Here is an 812-nt window from a genome sequence, read left to right on the forward strand (position 1 = left end):
TCATTGGACCATGTTCCGTGCCTCCATTGTCGAGGCAGCATATCGGAGCTGCGGCCGCAAAGTTGTTGGTGCCTGCCGCGGCGGCAACCCTCAAACCCGTTGGTGGACACCTTCGGTGAGGGATGCTGTCAAGCTGAAGAAGGAGTCCTATCAGGCCTTTTTGGCCTGTGGGACTCCAGAAGCAGGCGGTACCAGCAGGCGAAGCGACATGCGGCTCAGGTGGTCGCTGAGGCAAAAACCCAGGCATGGGAGGAGTTTGGAGAGGCCATGAAGAAAGACTTCCGTACGCCTTCGAGGCGATTCTGGTCCACCATCCAGCGTATCAGGAGGGGGAAGCAGTGCAGCACCAACACTGTTTATAGTGGGGATGGTGTGCTGCTGACCCCAACTGGGGACGTTGTGGGCAGGTGGGCGGAATACTTCGAAGACTTTCTCAATCCCACCAACATGCCTTCTGTTGAGGAAGGCATGTTGGCATGGGGCATGGGGACTCTGGGTTGGACTCTCCAATCTTTGGGGACGAGGTCGCCGAGGTGGTGAAAAAGCTCCTCGGTGGCAGGGCCCCGGGGGTGGATGAGATCCGCCCGGAGTTCCTTAAGGCTCTGGATGTTGTAGGGTTGTGTTGGCTCACGCGACTTTGCAATATTGCATGGAAATCGGGGGCAGTTCCTCTGGATTGGCAGACTAGGGTGGTGGTCCCCCTGTTCAAAAAGGGGGACCGGAGGGTGTGCTCCAATTACAGGGGGGTCACACTCTTAAGCCTCACTGGTAAGGTCTATTCAGGCGTCCTGGAGAGGAGAGTCCGTCCGATA

Source organism: Poecilia latipinna, unplaced genomic scaffold, assembly GCF_001443285.1.
Source record: "Poecilia latipinna isolate Pla-1442-1.1 unplaced genomic scaffold, P_latipinna-1.0 Scaffold529, whole genome shotgun sequence".
Lineage (NCBI taxonomy): Eukaryota > Metazoa > Chordata > Actinopteri > Cyprinodontiformes > Poeciliidae > Poecilia > Poecilia latipinna.